General features: G+C 34.5%; 1 long non-coding RNA gene across 1 annotated transcript in view; it reads right to left on the reverse strand.

Moving 5' to 3' along the window:
• LOC116269175 overlaps positions 1–7,366 on the reverse strand; it is a 102,893-nt gene extending 95,527 nt beyond the window's left edge. The window contains exon 1 of the long non-coding RNA XR_004176591.1: positions 4,420–7,366. This is a non-coding gene — a long non-coding RNA (uncharacterized LOC116269175). The remainder of the gene's footprint in view (positions 1–4,419) is intronic.
• Positions 7,367–17,247: the final 9,881 nt, after the last annotated feature.

A 17,247-nucleotide genomic window follows, 5' to 3' on the forward strand; every position in this document is an offset into this window, starting at 1 on the left:
AAAGTAATATCAAAAAAAAAACAAGAAAACTGCAACATAAAAATTAAGTTGAAAAATCTAAAGTCAGAGTAAGTCTGAAATTTCATATGTAAATGTTATATTAATTTTTAAAAAATTCCATTTACTTGGCCAAGCAGGTGGATCACCTGAGGTCAGGAGTTCAAGGCCAGCCTGGCCAACATGATGAAACCCTATCACTACTAAAAAATACAAAAAATTAGCCAGGCATGGTGGTGGCTAATCTCAGTTACTTGGGAGGCTGAGGGAGGAGAATTGCTCGAACCCAGGAGGCAGAGGTTTCATTGAGCCGAGATCGTGCCGTTGCACTCCAGCCTGGGCAACAAGAGCAAAAATCCATCTCAAAAAAAAAAAAAAAAAAAAAAATCCATTTACTCTGCATTGAGTTGAAATATATTTTGTTTAGTTTTAAACATGAGACTTATATTTAACTGATAGGACCTCAAGACTTTTTTTATATAGGAATCATTTTTATAGTGCCTTTAAGAGTTATATGTGAGTGTATTTAAAATATCATGCTTTTATTTCAAGAAAAACACATGTGAGAATGTCAAGGTTATTAATAGTTTTATATAAAGGTTAACTTTAAAATTTAATGAAATATTTTTTGAAAGTTACTATGCCTAATGCACCATGTTGGATGCTATTAAAACCAGAAAACACATATACACGATGGTTAATTTGTTCCAAATTTGGAGGTTTTAGAGAATTTACAATTTTAAAATCTTTTTCAGTGTTTTCAGGCAGTTGACAAGAATGACAACTTTCAAATACCATCTCCAAAATTTACTCTAGTGACATCCTATAGTCTTAATGTTACTATATGTTTATGCTAACCAAAAATAAAAAATAAAAAACATACTAAAGGTACATCATACAAAACAATTATCTTTAATAGTTCAAAAAGTATTGGAATTCTACAAATTAAGCTGAGTCATGACGTAGAAGGCAGAAGCCATGAAAATAAATCTACAGGGAACTAAGCAGTACAACAACAGTTATAGTTTTCTTTTGTTTTATTCCAAAACATTGTTTCTTTTAAGTGTGTTTTTTGTCAAGTGTTGTTGTCCTACCAGCAATACTCCCAAAGCAGCAGCTCAGCACCTCAACATTACCCCAACACAGAGGAGTGTTTCAATGTAAGGGCTCTGTGCTCTGGACTCAAAAACTACCTAAACTACCTGGGCACGAAAACTGGCTTCTCTACCAACTTCACAATCCTGGAGGAATACCTAAATTCCCTGCACCCCAATTTTTTCATCTGTAAAATAACAATTATCATAATAGTAACTCCTTCATTTTCTTATGAACATTCAATGAATTCATTTGTGTAAAGTACTGAAGAACAATGCTCAGCATGTAGTAAACCCTCCAAACAATAGCCATTATTTTTATCAGAAAAGACTATAAACATAGACAGGTGTGAGGTACATGGAAGGGGAAATAATAACCACCTTACCATGGAAACAGAAAACAGTGCAAACACAAAGACTCAATTAAATTTATTCTTTCTTGAACTGCTGCATGTACAGAAAATTGTGGAAGAGAAAAATGTATAAAATATGGCATCCCTCAAGGAATACAGGTGATAAAGCACTTATCTATATATCAAGCCCACGTAGAATAATTGTCAGAGGATGTGTATCAATAAAAGTTGGTGAAGTAAGTTGGTTATTTTCATCACTCAACTTTTATTTTATTTTTATTTTTATTTTGAGACAGGTTCTCACTCTGTCACCAGGCTGAAGTTCAGTGGTGTGATCATAGCTGACTGCAACCTCAAGCTTCTGGGATCAAGAGATCCTCCTGCCTCAGCCTCCTGAGTAGCTGGAACTACAGATGTGTATCACCAGGCCCAGCTAATTTTGTTATTTTTTACTTTTTGCAGAGACGAATTCTCAGTATATTGCCCAGGCTAGTATCCAACTCCTGGGCTCAGGTGATCCTCCCGCCTAGGCCACCCAAAGTGTTAAGATTACAGTCATAAGCCACTGTGTCTGGACAGTAAATTTTTATAAGGAAGGATTTGAGGTAGAACCTGAAATATTAACAGAATGTCCTAGGTAGACAAGAGGAAGAAACCTCTAAGAAATGTAATGAAACAAACATCGAGGTGTAGGAAAGGAGAGCATATTGTATAATCAGTACAAATAGTCCGGGTTATTGGTGATGTATGAAATACAGCAATAGTGGCAATGGCAAATGAGCCCCAAAGATAATATTTAAAAAAGTCAATGAGTTTGTTCATCAGTATAGTTCTATAACAACATGTAACCCCCGTGAGAAATGTTTAGATAATACCGTATTTGCTTATAATCAAGCAAAAAAATTTTCTGGTTTGCAGTAAAATAATAATGGCAGCATTACTATAATAAAAGTATATAGTAATGGATAGCTTTTAAAGTAGCATTCATTATTTTTTCTTGTATTTGTATTTAGCAAGACAGTAAAATTAAAGGGCAAAAATAAGTTGTAAGACTCAATAAATAATACTTGTGCAGATAATTCTCAGACTTAATGGGTTTTATCATTACTGAAGAAGCAAAAAAATGAAACATAGGTAAATACAAGGTATAATGGTTGAAATTAATGAAATAAAACTTTAAAAAATATTTTAAAATAACTTTTCTCTTTCCTCTGTAAATGTGTGCTGAAGATAAAACTGAATGACTATTCTTGGCAATAGGTTGTAACCATTAAAAAGACAAATATAGATATCTTTTAGTTTGTGTGTGGTTTTTTTTGTTTGTTTGTTTTGTTTTACATGACAGTTATTGGTTTACAGGTAATTAGTTTGTTGTTAATTTTCTGACTTTGAAGGTTATGTCATTTAAAATAAGGAAAACATTTATATGAGCATAGGCAAAAAGGATATGAAAAAGATCGTAAGTAAAGATGTACAAGTTTCTTTCATCCTCAAAGAAAATCCTCATCTTGTCTCTTATAAACTGCGCAGGTTTAAGGGACACAAAAAGCAGCAAATTACTTAGTTTTGAGAGAATTCCACATGCCTCTTTTCTGTTGGCTATATTTATTTTGCACAGATCTAAAATGCTATATTTTGTATCACGTGCTTCTACTAAAAGTAATATAAAGAAAATGGTGTCCTTTATTTAAGTCACCCTCCAGATCTCCAAGTGCTTCCGAGAAACCCAGTCGCACTCCACTGGCCCTGATCCTCCCCAGCAAGCTTTATGGCAGGCCCCAGAATTCCATGTGCTCTTGTTGGTGTTTTCATCACCCAGCCGTGACACCACCTAATGCTCTCTTTAAATCAAATCTAGAAGCCCCTCAGAGACCTATAATTAAGGCTGGGACACCCAGAGCTGCCTGTTCTAAAGCCACCCCTCCATCATTTATGACTCTACCCTCAACATAACATAAGGATGTACTCCACATGAGACTATCATTCCTCCATACTACAACACTTTCAGTCTCACCTCTGACAACTGACTAAAAGATCAATTTTAGGAAAAAGATATAATTAGGCTGATTAACCATTTCCCCTGGAAGACCAGCAATACCAATCCTGACTTCCTTGTTTATTTCAGATACTCCCAAAAGTGAAAATCTCCAAGCTCCCATCTAATTCTGTGTACAAATCTTACTCTACACCCATCAAGCTTTGACACAACTGACCATGCCCTCCTTGAAATTTCTTTTCTTTTTTGCAGACATCACACTCTTCAGATTCTCATTTCTCACTGGTTACTCTTACTCTTCATAGCTGGTTCCTCCTTATTTTTAGCTCTTGAGACTTCGGAGTGACTCAGTTCTCAGTTATTAGCACTCTTTGCTCTCTATATTGTCTTTCCCTAGGTAAACTCATTTATTCTTACATTTCATAGACAATATTATTAATATACTGATGAATATCAAGTTTATATGCTCCAAACTTTACCCTTAATTTCAAACTTACGTCTCTAACTTTCCAGACAATATCACCAGTTGGATTTCTCATAATCTAATAGGCTTAGCATATATAAAAAAGAACTCTTGATTTGCCGCTTCAAAAAACAAGTCCAGCATCATCCCCAGGCTTACTTACCTCAGTAAACGGTACTGCCATTCTTCCAGTTGTTTAAGCCAGAAACACACACACACACACACACACACACACAAACATACACACACACACACACAGAGACACCATTTAAATATTTCTTTCTTGCTCTTACACCTCATTTCTTATTTGTTATTAAGTGCAGTCAACTCTGTCTTCAAAGTATAGATAGACTGTGTCCAACCAATAATCATCCCCTCCACAACTACTATCATAGTTTAAGCCACCAACATCTCATGCAAGGACTACCAAAATAATTTTCTAATTGGCTTTCCGTTTTTACTCTCCATGCAGACTTTTTCTGTCTGTCCCTGTCGATCCCTACAGTGCTCACTTACCTATTCTTCGACTTCAGTTTCTTGTTGCTCTCTTTACTCCACATTCCAAAGTAAACAAGGCTTTTTTTTTTTTTTTTTTTTTTTTTTTAAATTCCCTTAGAGGCGTATACTGGAAGAAAGGGAACAAATCTTGCTTAAATTCACCATCCACTAGCTACCATTTCATTTCCTTCTCTCCTTTCACTAAAAAATATCTCAAATGAAATCCTAATCAATGGTTTAACAAATATTAATTGTTCACGGATTTCTCAAGTATCATCAATTACCTCTTAGTTATGATATATAATGACTTTTTCCCAGTTCACATTCTCCTTGTCCTCTCTATACTACTGCTCTCTCTATAAATATACACACACATATGTGTGTATACACACATGTATGCACACACACACACATATATATGTATACATAGATATATGCATATATGTATATATACCATACATGTATATGTATATGAATATACACACATATTTATATCCATATATGTGGGTATACATATGTGTGCATATACATGGTAAGTTTTTGTGTTCCATCACTCAGACCTATGTATATATATGTATATACCTATATATTTATGTGTATGTCTATATTCATATATATATTTTCTTTTTTCTTGAAATATGTCTGTTCTTTACTTACTGGTTACTCTTTTCTCACTAAATCCTTTTCTTCTCAAAAAAGTTATTAATAATGTCCTCTACTTTCTTAACCAGACTTAATTCACACCTATGATTCCAGGTACTTTCTCTTTCTATTAGAAATTTGATAAAGAACTCGATTAGAAATATTCATATAATATATATTTCAATTTTCCATCTTTAAACATATTCTTGATTTTTAAGTGTAACTATATTTTTTCAACATTACATGTCATGGAAGATATATATAAATTATTTTCCATTGCTAGATACCTATTCTAATCATCCTACTTCTGCTTTCTATCTCAGGAACCCTTGCTGTTAATTCAGGCTCCACTCATCTCTAACGATTACCTTTCTCAATGTTCCATATCCAATCAGTGATTTTTCCATTTCAGTGCCTCTTACAACTTCCCACTTCTTTCCATTTCTGTTCAGGCTCTTATCACTTCTCACCTGAATTACTTCAATAGAATTATCATTGGTCTCTAGGTTTCAGATACTTCTCTTTACTCTCCATCTTGCTTACTATTGATAGATTAATCTTCCTAAAAGTTCTACAACACATTTTCCATCATGTCATTTCACTGTTCAAAAATCTTTAGCGAGAAGGAAGATGGAAAAACAGAAATAGATGATTTTCTTTTAAGGAGAATGTGAGGACAAGTTTTATAAAAATTATATTTCAATTTAAATTCTGCATTATTTTTATAATGTTGCTTTGTGTAATTAGTATAATAAAATTAATTATTCAGAATTTAAAACTCAAGTGACCTCTACAATATGCTTTCAACATTCTTTTTGCACTTCTTATTCTACTGTTCCATTAAATAAAATTTCTGCTCTCTCTATATCCAATTTTCAAACTATGAAATTTACATCCTTGAATTATTTTAAACTTAAATTCCAATATTTTATAAAGCTCCTGGTTATATTTGATGGAAATAATTCCCTTTTGCATATGACAACCCTAACTTCTTATGAGAACTAATCACTTAACCCACATCATTTAGGATTTCCATTAGCATTTATGATTTTATTTTTCTTTTCTCCTCAAATTGAAACAAAAAAATCCTTAAAAACAAGACTCTCTCCTTTGAAGTAGAGGCCACAGTAGCTTGAAAACACACAGTAGTCATTTAATAAATTTTTATTGTTTCATCAGATAAGCAATCATACGTTTCTAAAGCAACAAGATATTTTCTCATGGAGTAACTTTTGACTTTGTTTTAAAGTTAAAAGCATAAACAGAGATGTGTTACCTTTTGAAACTGTTTCAAAAGAGCAAGCATTATAGCAATTGTTTGATCTATTATTGATATATAGTGTAAATGTGACATACCTACTACTGCAATTCATTTATTCAGTATAAATTAGAAGGTCTTTTCTCATTCAATTAAATTACAAGGTACCACTCAGCACCTAGCTCTCCAACTTGACTTCAAGTTGCAGAGAATATGAGTAGCACTCCACATGCTAGGCAATGTTTTTGTGTTGCATCACTCAGAGATCAACACTCACTTGAATTGCTGTCATTATGGAGCTTGAATAGGAGAAATTCACTGAAGCCATCATTAATGCTTTTTAATGAAATATTAAATCGCTGTAGCACAGAGTATGCGGAGTGAGCCAGTTTAACAGCAATCTAAGCAGAAAAGAAAACAACAAATTTGTAAACACATAAATAATTAGGACTTCATTTTTCTTTTCTCTTCTTTTCCAATGAGACAACTAAGCTGGATCAAAGAAAGCAAATGAATGTATCCAGCTTTTTGGACAGATTAACTGATATTTTTACTACACATTTAATACATGTTTCACTGCAGTAAGCAATTCAGGCAAAGATCTGATTACTCTATTTATCATTTGATACTCTTTATAAAAGCTGAAGATTACACTCATTCTAAACCTTATGTTAGCTGACAGTAAACAAAGCTCAAAGCGGTCCAAGGGGTTGCTTATATAATGTGGGCAAATTGCCAGAGAATAAGAATAGGTCTTTGGATCTCTGCCTTCAACCCCAGCTGATGGCGAAGGAGAGAGGCAGTAGTACAAAATCACCACCTTAGCCACCAGTTGCTACTTTTGTCAGTTGCCACCCTATAAGTAACATAACTAGAGCAACCACTTATATCCTATGTGCAGGGTATGTACTGAACCTGAGGAAGTACAGGTTTCAGCCAATGGTAGTTGTAGAGACATTGATAACTGCAGTGATCATTATTTAAAATAATTTTTTTAAATGAGTGGTACCAAATTAGTTATGTAGGAAATAATTTTCTTTGTTAAAACTCGGGCACAGTGAATGATGAATATATAAAATACTATATATTTTATATATATATATATATATATATATATATTCATTTATTTATTTAATGATCCCTGTTCGTGCTGACATTGGGTAGATTACAAAATCCTAAGGGAAAGATTCACTTAAGTGCATAAATGAAACTCAATATATTTTAAAATTCTACCATTATCTTTTGGAGCCAAATAAAATGCTATTGTCAGTCATAGCTACCTGTGATGCTCTCTGTTGCATGAGCAAGTGATATCTGTATCTCAAAGCAATCATAACCCTTCTTTATACTGTCAATTTCCATTGGATATGTACACCCAAATATAGCTTTAACTAAAGATTATTTCTATCCTTATTGCATAAAAGAGGTGTCCTGGTTTGTGGCACTAACTGGTATTTCCAAAGCTTAGCAATGTTTGGGATAATGACTAGCTGAATTTTTCTTCTGCTTTTGCTTTATATTTGTTTCAATTTAAGCTCTCTCTCAAGATGTCCTTCAACAATGTCACCTTCCACCCTCCTCATGTTTCTTGCCATTGTCTTCTGTCTAGATTGACAGAATTGTACTACAAGCATATTTTATCGTGATAGGAACACATATTTTTCTAAAACCTGGAGGATGATCTTAATAAAATAGGGCTCTTTAAGGAAAACACCAAAAAAACTGCTCTACAAGGGCAGAATTAGGTCCTATTACCTGAGAAGATGTTTCCAATGCTTTGAAGAGCTTCAGTTTTACAAATGGAACCATGATTGTGATTGCTGTTGATTTGTATGTTTGTTTAGTGTCCTATTTCTTTTTTCTTTTTTTTTTTTTTTTTGAGATGGAGTCTGGCTCTGTCGCCCAGGCTGGAGTACAGTGGCCGGATCTCAGCTCACTGCAAGCTCCGCCTCCCGGGTTTACGCCATTCTCCTGCCTCAGCCTCCCAAGTAGCTGGGACTACAGGCGCCCGCTACCGCGCCCGGCTAGTTTTTTGTATTTTTAGTAGAGACGGGGTTTCACCATGTTAGCCAGGATAGTCTCGATCTCCTGACCTTGTGATCCACCCACCTCGGCCTCCCAAAGTGCTGGGATTACAGGCTTGAGCCACCGCGCCCGGCTAGTGTCCTATTTCTTTCTAAAAGTAGAGTCTATGACACTAAAGCATCAAAAATATACATTGATTTTCCTATCACATTGCCAGATGTTGGCCTCAAATTTATTACTGAGATTCTGAGCAGCCAATGCAAGAGGGTAAATGCAATTTATAGTGTTTATAAGCCAAACAATGTATTTTCTTAAACGAAGCAAGATATCACTGTCAATGTCCTGAGAATATTTCTTCCATGGATCCTTATAAATGGATCATTGCATGATGTTACAAACACTGGTTGAATGCTGTATACCCATATGCCTCCCAAAGGTCATGCTGTCTCAAAGTAAATTTCAGTTCCATGATGTATATTGGCATTTTAGACTTTACATTCCCTTCCTCATTAATTATGACAGTGTTTGGTAAGGTGCCGTCTGTTCAGTTTCAATCCAAATCTGTTTGTATGAGGACAGAGGCTTCTTCTGTTATCTCATTATCATATTCCCAGTACCTAATCAGAACCTGGAACATAGCTCATCAATGTTTAGTGGGTTAACAAATGAAATCTGTAACTTGGAGCAATCATATATCTTCTTTATATAGTCAATCTCCATTTGTTACTTTTATTCCAATATATCTAAATCCCAGAACTATTTCTCCCTAGATACTTTGGAATCTCCCCAATTTTTACACAATCAGAAATTGATAATAGGACATTCTAGATTTCTGTTACTCATAACCAGGAAATTACATTCAGTGCTTTGTTTTATTTTTTATTTCCTTGTCTTCCAACATGCTGCAACATAGCAGGCCCTTGTGTTGTCAGATTTTAGGCCTCAGGGTTCCAGGGACAAAAGAAAGTATATATAAACTACCAAAACAAATTTAAATATATGTCATCTTTAACAATTATGTAAAATTGATACTATGCTTTTAACAATTGACTAAAAGCATGTTTAAACAATTTTAAACCAATAAACTCTAATGCAGATTCTACACAAGTAGATATAATTTCTCAACAGCTTCAATCTTGCTGAGTATCAGTGTGAGTTCAGCAATACAGAAGTTGCTATAGCTCCTGAAATTCAGAGATTACCATTTCCAGATGATAGAATTACCTTGAGATTTAACCCTGAACCCAGTTAATTAAAAGTTTCAATGACCTAATTTGCCTTCTCTACAATCACAAAAGCTGCAAGATTTCTGCTGTGCTCAAGCAGCGCTTTCCCATTCAAATAACAGAGAAAACAATCTTTAAATTTCCTGTGTAAATATATAAAATAGGCTGCAATTAAGGTTTACATCACATATTCATCCATAATGTTTTTAAATCCTTTTAACAATCCCATTTCAAACCATACTCATTTTATTTCTATACTATAACAACAAAAAAAAATCTTCTATCTAAATCTGACCTCTATCCTTCTCTCTCTTCTACTCCAGTTGATCAGGATCTGTTCAATTCAGCTGAGAAACATGAATTATTAAGAGCTGGTGGATTAGGAATCTATCAGAGTGGCTCTCATTGGACACAGTATTGCTTCCACTGTGACCCTGCCTAAATATTCTTTAGTGTGCCGGTCTCAAAAAAATTCATTCCTGATGAAGGCTTAAAAGAAATAATTCTCATATTCCAGCTGCAGATTTTCTAACTGGATAACGTTATTGAACTTATTTAATTTATATTTTAAAAATCCTCTGGTTGCCAGCTGGCAGCCATAAATTTCAAATAGCAGTTCAAATGACTACAATTTAATTTATTTTATGATTCATCATTCAACTGTCCTTACTCATCAAATTGTACTTTATACAATGCTGTGTATGCTTCCTAGAGATGTATTAGAGTGATTAGAGATGAATTAAACATTATTAATCCAAGATAGTAACTGGCTACTATCTGATGCAGCTTAGTGACTTAATTATGTTAGACAGCCTAAATTGTTTCAAATGAACCTTCACAAAGGTCCTTAATAAAAGAAAACAGTGATTTTACTTTGTGTTATCTACTTTCTCCCAGAAGGTTCTCTAGAGGCTTCTGCAGTTTTCTTTTCTTTCCTATTAGCTAGAAAGCACAATCTAGTAAGCCTGTGAACCTTGCAGGAGCTTACACAGAAGATATTTCTCTGTCTTTGACAAGCACTATGGTAAGATTTGGGGCTGCTGTGTAAGCCGCAAGATTTAGTGGTTTTCTCTTAAGGGAGCTGGTCACAAAAGTGACTTAGAATGCCTTAGGAAATAAAGAAGAACTTTCCTATTGATAGTGTGTAGAGGGGATAAGTCTATATAAAATTTTGAGTGGAGTGGATATTTGAAATAGAGAGGAAGTTTCTAAAGTAGAATTTAAAATGTCAGCAGATTCATAGAGGAACTGCTTTAGACAGCAGGCTATAAAAGATATTAAATTTTAAAATAAGGGGTTACATTATTACTTCAGTTTGCTTTGTGCAATACCAGAAGTTTAGGAATGAGGGTAGACAATTCATCTATTATTTCTAAGACAGAGACTATTAGCCATGACTACACAGAAGGAGGCCCCTCACTGTTGGGCAGTGTGATGAGGGGTTGAATGTGCACAAAGTATTTGTCATTTCCAAAGCAGTTTGACAGGCAGGTCAAGTATGTGAAAAAGTACAGTGGGATAATAAACTTACTACACTTCTGAGCAAGATGTGCAGTGTAGCAGCCAAAGTGTGGGTCTTTGTGAGAAGGCAGCAGACAAAAGTGGTTCTTGGCAACTAAGAGCTGTTTGGGACAGTGGAAGCTTTCTAAACTAGTTGTTGCTATTCTTAGTTTTCCCTCAGTATGATGTCCATACTCAGCACAGCCAGCCATTGTATAGAATTATTTCTTTCTCCTTCCAGTGCACATTCCCACCAAGAAAATAGTATATGCACACCAACAATACAGAACTCTTATATTTAGAAACTTTTCTATTTCCAACACTTCTCTTATTTATGAAGTATCAAATAACATTGGAATTTTCCAGACATTTTAACACTTTTGTTTCAGAGTATCATCTTTCCTGTGTAGAGTACAATGTGGCTGACTCCAAAAAATGGAAAAAAGGATAAGAATTCTATGTGTTGCTATCAAAATTTTCTGTCATTACAATGTGTGCCTTAGCTTCTAGCAGGCAGGTACCTATCAAAATATGTATCTCTAGTTCTATCTTAATATTTATAAATTTTAGATGGGAAATATGGACAAAAATAAAGAGTAGTTAAATCTAAAAGCATTTTAAAATTAGCCAAATAAATAGTTTCAGTACAAGCCCCAAATTTTGTATATCTTATTAGAGAAAGTATAAAACAAATATGGTTTATTCCACACAGGTAAAGTAGGAAGACACAAATGAGGAAATAAACAACTTGTTTCCTGACAGTTGGGAAAAGCATTAACAAAGAGCTCACCAACCTCTAAACATTATTAGTGCTCAGAAAAGGCCTAGAAGGGATTCATAATTAAGCCCTTGGGGGAAACATAAGAAAGAAGTATAAAGTTGAGGCAGTATAAAGGAAAGCCTGTTTTAAAAATTATATACATATTGCTGAAAGTAACAAGAACTAGTTTGGTTTTAAAATATGAGCTCCCCAGAAGTAATTCCTAATGTAGAATCTTTGAACATTCCAACTGAAAATACACCGGACCTTAGAAAAGAAAACAAACAAATAAACAAAAACTCCGGCAACCTCAAAAAACACTCCTGCAACCGCAAAAACTAGGACTGACAGTCAACTTCTGGCAATCATTTGGGAGAAATTTACACCATAATATGATAAATTGGATGGAGAATTAATCATTATTTTTGCCAGAAAATGAGTAAAGTTGTTAGCCAAAATTAACATTAGAAATATATTTTACTGCGTACTCCAGTTTTTCCTGGACAGATAAATGAAAAATCTGTAAACATTAAAACTGGCCATCTCTTATTTCTTTCAAGCAACTTGGGAATGGGTTACCTACTTCCTCTATAATTACTTTTATCTTCTTTTTCTACATCCATTCTGAGACATAATGCTCCCTGTGGCAAGAAAGTACATAGGAAGAGAGGAATGGAGTTAGCTTAGATCATCCTGTTAAAGTTTACATCTCAAACATAACATTTTTAACTGGAATGACCAAGAAGCGAGAGCTAGAAAGCTCAGTGATCTCAGTCCTTTTTGAAGATTATAGTTTTTCATGTATCTTTACTTATGTGAATGTCATAAAACCTATCTATGAATGCATTCATCTGGGTTAGTTGTATTAACTAATATTAACAATTAATAATAAAGTTGTATTGTTAATACAACTAATCCAGATGAATGCATTCTTAGGTTGGACTAAGAACAATGCACATTCACTTGTGTTTCTGATATTTTTCTACCAAGAGGATTCAGTCCTTCCCCAGGTCAACTGACAACACTTCAATTTTCAATTTTGGCAGACTTTTGGTCTAGAGAGTCCTTTCTCTCTATTGATTATTATTGATTTCTTCCATTGGAAAAGAGAAGCAAAAGCAATACGAATACATAAGTGTCATAAAATAAATGTTTTTAGAACCAAAACATATCATGAAGTAAAGATATCTTTGTACACATAAACATTGACCAGCCAGAAGATTCTTATTTTTTAAATATCGCTTCCTAAAAATTTGTTAAAAGTTGTGGCAACTGTAATTACTACTCCACTGCTCTAACTGGCTCTTGAGAAAAAAATAATAAACCAAAGAAAATTAGATCCTCTTCTCCTGCTACCAGCATCCGTGTATTCTTCAACAGAGACACACATGTGCATGCATAAACTCACACTATTCACACACATGCACATACACAAACACACTCCCTAAACATTGACAGTGAAGAAAGAAGCAGGGAAATCCTAATCATACTCTAGGAACAAAGTGCTAGGGAGGTGGGCTTGGGGTAGGGTGTCATGTTATAAAATACCTTAAGCCTAAATACAGCCTCTTTGCACAGAGGTTGTTTTATATTCATTACTCAAATGGATAATGCTCTGAGAACAATCCACATTCTACTAAGTATATGAAAATTGGGAAGATGGGAAGCTAAGACAGAGTCTAGGACAACCAATTAACACTATCATAGGCAGTAAGGTTCCAAGAAAAACAATATTTAAACGATGAAAATATTTCATTCTTAGGAGGAAGAAAATAAGAATTAGATGATCTTTTACACTTCTGTGCTCACATTTTATGAAACAACTGTACCTCCATAGATATTTTTTTCTTTTTAAAGTTTTTAAATATTTTATCTGATTGTTTCACAAATATAGATGAGATGAATTTTAAAAGGCCAGTCGAGATCAGCCCAGGACCTATTTACTCATTGATGTGATATGACCAAAGTGTTGCTGATATGGTTTGGGTCTATGTCCCTACCCAAATCTCATGTCGAACTGTGATCCCCAGTGTTGGAGGTCAGGCCTGGTGGGAGGTGATTGGATCATGAAGGTGGTTTCTAATGGTTTAGCACCATGCCCCTAGTGCTGTCTCATGATAGATCTCATTAAGATCTGGTTGTTTGGAAGTGTGTAGCACTTCCCCCATCACTCTCTCTTCCTCCTGTTCCAGTCATGTAGGACATGATGGCTTCACTTTCACCTCTTGTCATGATTGTAAGTTTCCTGAGGCCTCCCTGGCTACGCTTCCTATACAGTGTGTAGAACTGTGAGCCAATTAAATGACTTTTCTTTATAAATTGCGTAGTCTCAGGTAGTTCTTTATAGCAATGTGAGAACAGACTAATACAGTGAGAAATAAATTTCCAAGTTCTTCAAAATTTGTATTTTTAAAATGTTTGAAACATAAATATATTTCATAAATTCAAACCTCATAATCTTTCATTTAAAGATTTTATCTTAATTGTTAAACTTAGATTGTCCCTTCCCAGTCAATGATCTCATATTTGTTACATAGCATTTTCCAAGGGTTGCTAATATTTTTTACTTTGTCCACATTACCTAATAACTGTTTCTGAAAGCATTCTAGGCGGAGAGAATAGGCAGTGCAAAGGTCCTGAGGGAGGAATCTGTTTGTCGGATTAGGAAACAGCAGGGGACAAGCATATCCATGGAAGATTGTTCAAGAGAGAGTGATAGGAGTTGAAATCTGAGAGGAGGACAGGCCAGAACTTGAAGGCTTCCTTGGACATGACCAGAGTTTTTTCACCCAAGTATGACAGGAAGATATGGGAGGGTTCTGAGCATGTAAATGGCATGATCTGATTTTTATTTTAAGAGTGCTTAGCCTGTTATGTGGATAGTTGATCAGAAGGGAGAAATAAAATGAGGAGAATGAACATATGTTTCAAAGTTTCTTCAATAACCCAGGCAAAAAACAATGATGGCTTGTTTAACATGGTAGCTAGTCGGGGGCAGGGGTAGGCAGAAAAGATTAAAATCAGGATATATTTTGAAGAAGGTACTATTAGGCTGATGAACTGATCTGAAATGTGAAAACAAGAGGAAGACAGGGGTCTAGAATAACTTGAACTTTTTAAGCTCGAACTACTGAGTGAATGATGATGCCATTTAATGAGTTTCCAGGGTCAGTGGGGAGACTCTGTGTCAAGAAATGAGTCAGCTTTCAATATCTGTTAGACATTCAATGGAAATGGTAAACAGTTAGGTGGATATACAAGTCTGGACATTTAGTGAAGAGACCTGGACTAGAAAAATAAACTAGGAAACCATGGAAGGTGTTGTATCACATTAAAGAGTTTGAAAATTTTATCTTATGGGTAATGGGTACACTATGCAAGAATTTCAGTCAGGGAGGAGACGTGCCAACAACTCTAACTGTAGAAATTTTGTCTCCAAGCTCCTTGGTTTCTGGAGTGTGGGAAATGAGCAGCCTACACCAGGATTCAAAGAAACCATGTCCTCCTTGTAAATTAGTTAATATAGATAGGTTTCATAATAAATAAATAAAATATAATCTAAATCAATGAAGTGATATACTATTTTATTGAGCAGAAGAATCAATATCATCAAGACGACAGTTTTAGCCCAAATAACTTATAAATTCTATGCAACTCTGATCAAAATTCCAATACTGATTTAATAGAAATTAACAGCTTTGACATAAATTTCATACATATGAGTAAAAAGCCCAGACGTTTTTAAGTAACCCTCAGGAGGGACTAACTCCATCAGATAAGAATTGTTGTTAAATTACAATAATTGAAATTTGAGTATTGTTGCAAATAATTAATACATCAAGAAACAGAATAGAGAACCTAGAAATTAATCCATATATGTGTACATGAGGCACTCAACAGGTGAAGTATGGGCTATTCAATAAATAGTGCTGAATAAATGGCTAGGTCTATTAACGAATAAGTACAGGTGATCATTATGTAGCAGGCATTGTAGTTTACATTATTATTTTATTTAATCTTCTAAATGATATATGAGTTAAAGACTATTATTAATCCCATCTCATCGATGAGGAAACTGTTGTACAGAGAAGGTAGGTAACTTGGACAAGGACACACTGCTAATAAGTGGCAGAATCAGCATATCTCTATGATACAGGATAAAATTAAATCTCTACCTAATTCTATAAAGAAAAATAAATTTCATGACAATTAAAGATGCAAAAATGAAAAGCCCATTTTAGAAGAAAATATTTTTGTGAACAATTTGTTTTTTGTTTTGTTTTTTTTTTAAGAGAGGGAATCTCCCTCTGCTGTCCAGGCTGGAGTGCAGTGACGTGATCTCGGCTCACTGCAAGCTCCGCCTCCTGGGTTCATGCCATTCTCCTGCCTCAGCCTCCTGAGTATCTGGGACTACAGGCACCCACCACCGTGCCCGGCTAATTTTTTATATTTTTAATAGAGACGGGGTTTCACCGTGTTAACCAGGATGGTCTCGATCTCCTGACCTCGTGATCTGCCCACCTTACCCTCCCAAAGTGCTGGGATTACAGGCGTGAGCCACCATGCCTGGCCGTGAACAATTTTTAAGAAAATATTTTGTTAATAAAACATTTATTTACCAAGATACAAAAGGCACTGATCATTAAGAAAAAGATGGATTCATATGATGGCATTCAATACAAAAGCTTCCATATACCAACATCAAAATAAATGTATCAAATACATCATTAACACAGTAAAAAGGCAACCACAAACTGGGAAAAGATATTCATATTATCCCCAATCAATATATACTAGCAAAATCATAGTCATATTTAAAAATAATTCAGTACCAGCTATAATTAATAATAATGGCTCTTAACCCCCCTTAAAATTTTTCTTTCTAGTCTTCTCATCCCCTTCAGGAGCTCTCTGACTTCCCCATGATGCAGGAGAGGACATCAAGTCACCTCTTAGCAAATTAGTGTTAGCTATTTTGAATATTGTGAATAAATATATTTATCAGTCACTCATGTGACTAATAGAGAGAGGAGATACTAAAGGTAACTCCATGTATGATATTTTATTACTTAAAAAAAACAATAGAGATTGGTGTGAAGACAATGCCAAAATATTAACATGGTAGGTTCACAGACATTTATTATATTTTTTGTACATTTGAAATCCATTTAATTAAAAAGTAAGATTTTAAAATAAATGGAATTACATATTACCTTTCAAAAATTAATACATGTTAATACATGTTCTAGGTTTTAACCCTGTAATCGGATTACCAAGGCAAAAAAAAAAAAAAAAGTGAAAAGCAACAAGCCATAGTTAAAACCCTGGTGTTCCAGAAAAGACTCCTCTCTTACTTTATTCCTCACCTCAGGGGCATCATTAACCTTTTTCTGCACAAACTCTTTTTCTCCTTTTTCCTTGAGTGAATTTACGTG

This window comes from Papio anubis, chromosome 10, assembly GCF_008728515.1.
Source record: "Papio anubis isolate 15944 chromosome 10, Panubis1.0, whole genome shotgun sequence".
Classification (NCBI taxonomy): domain Eukaryota; kingdom Metazoa; phylum Chordata; class Mammalia; order Primates; family Cercopithecidae; genus Papio; species Papio anubis.